This window comes from Leptodactylus fuscus, chromosome 7 (assembly GCF_031893055.1).
Source record: "Leptodactylus fuscus isolate aLepFus1 chromosome 7, aLepFus1.hap2, whole genome shotgun sequence".
Lineage (NCBI taxonomy): Eukaryota > Metazoa > Chordata > Amphibia > Anura > Leptodactylidae > Leptodactylus > Leptodactylus fuscus.
In genome coordinates, this window is record NC_134271.1 from 115,157,058 (window position 1) to 115,159,298 (window position 2,241).

Genomic DNA, 2,241 nt, shown 5'->3' on the forward strand with positions numbered 1-2,241 from the left:
GTCAGAATGCCCCATGTCACCACTGAGGCCAAAACACAAGTCTCATCTGCGACCCAGGGGCACGTAATGTCATCCAGCGACCGGATGAGGCCTGAATAAGATGCAAATGGACTGTTTGTTATTTTCATTCACCCCCTTGGTCTTATTATATTTTGGGGTCTGAGGTGACCCAAGAGTATAATAATAGCACTTTTGGAAACCATGTGGGGGAGGGGTGACCCTCACAAATATTTGTCAAAAGAAATCTTTTGAGATTTGTCCATGACTACACACCAGTATTCATGGCTCTGTTCAATCAAACTGATATGTTTTTTAATGTAAAAACAGATGAATATTTGTATTTCTATCCATTTTTACTATTTAAAAATCATATCTGTTGAACAGATCTGCTTAACGGACAACAAAAATGTCATGTGAATGGCCCCTTACTTGAAGTTCTCTTTCACACAATGGATACACTTACCTGAGATGATTATAGCTGATGTTCCAGGTTCCTCCTCTGCGTCTGTCTGATGATGAGAGTCTTCTGCCTCTTCTTCCTTGCTCGAGTCTAGAATGGGGTTACAAAGAGAGCAGGTTGGAAGGGTGGTCCATGGGCCTCTTATGCTGAATTCGCTAAAATCCCTCCTGAACCAGCGTATAGCCAGGCTGTGATGGTCTTCTCTCTGTCTCTTCCATGCCCAGTGGTCGGGGTCTTGTGCCATGATCTAGAATTTAACATAATCTAGAATTATTATAATCATCACAAGCTTTAGTTCAAAGTTTATATCTTTCTGTTTTATGCTACACACCAGATCGCAGGTTTCCTTTTCTACCCAAGCTCTGAAGTCCATCTTGATGAGCATTAGGTCACGAAGGTGAAGCAGCTGGATCCTCTTCATCTCCAATGTCCGTCCAGGGGTCCAGGCGTAGATCTCCTCTCGAAATTCCAGATCCTCTTCAAACTGGTTGGCTAAAAACCTGGAAGAAATAAAAAGTAGGGCAAAGAAATGATAGAACATGTGAAAAGAAGATAATGAGGAGAAGAAGGTGGTGATAGCACTAATGTTAAAGGGGTTCCCAGGCAATTAAAATAATTTAAAAAACAACTCCGTTTTGTAACAAATAACACAAGATGTACTTACCTTATCGATCCCCTCCTGCTCCAGTTGCAATGCTGCTAGGGACCCCACTGGTCTCTGCTGTGCTGCAGCAATGATGTCCTAACACAGGAAGATGTGACCACTGCAGCCAGTCACTGGCCAGAGATAGGGTGTGGTGACATGTTCTGGTGTCAGGATGTTATTGCTAATATACTGCTGTTATGTAGTAGTGTATGAATGGCATGCTATGTTATTAGCATACAGTGCTGTGGTGGACTACATTAACAGCATGCCAATCTATGGTTGTACAATTAATGGCTGTTATAAGCCTATAAAGGGAATTTGACGACTGTCTTCTCTGAAACACATACCATAGGTACAGATTGGGCTAATAATAATAAAAACTTACAGAGAAGGAAAGAAATACTGGCGATATTCCTCTACACGTAGTTTGGCTCTTCTGAAGTAGATCAGGACCATCGCCAGGAGATACTAATGGGATAAAAGGAGAGTTAGAAGTTTGTCATAGATTTCCTAATACATAATAGTATGCAGTACAGATATATGAGCTCAGTATATTCTTGTATTTACTGATATCTAGTTACAACCTGACTGCCGCATAGATTAGGGTTATATTTCTTTGTATAGCATCTACTACTGATATCAGGTCATAGTTTGCAGAGCTCAGGAATATTTTCTATTCTTTCCCTCTATATAATAATACCTTGTCCGAGATCTTAAGACATCTGTCCCTGTCTAGAAATAACTTGATGTCCTCGTCGTCTATCAAAGTAACAAAAATAAGATAATAGGTTAATGTATTTCATCAATACCTTCTGATATGTTCAGAACACCTTTATATCTACAACAAAGGAACAAACTGCTTTATCATTGTGTATACTTTTACTGATACATTGTATTCTATATACTATACTATATTCTGTATATAAGTGTACTAAATCTCCATAATATAACACATTGTAATAATAATAAACTTAATAAATAAACATAATAAACTCCACAGCAGTTCTGCAGGGTGAACAGTAACTTTCCTGAAGAACAGCGGGGGGTTTTGCTTCAAATGATATTTATTACAATACGTCAATAAGAGAAATTGTAGAAAAAAAGAACAACCTCAATATAATCCTCGGAAATACTC

The 2,241-nt window shown here is 38.8% G+C and overlaps 1 long non-coding RNA gene across 1 annotated transcript; it reads right to left on the reverse strand.

Annotated features, from left to right (window-relative positions):
- Positions 1 to 543: 543 nt before the first annotated feature.
- LOC142212826 (uncharacterized) lies at positions 544 to 1,203 on the reverse strand. The gene is made up of 3 exons (XR_012717215.1): positions 1,125 to 1,203; positions 792 to 960; positions 544 to 707 (listed from the first exon to the last, which is right to left on the reverse strand). It is a non-coding gene; the product is annotated as an uncharacterized LOC142212826 (long non-coding RNA).
- Between the last annotated feature and the right edge of the window lie 1,038 nt (positions 1,204 to 2,241).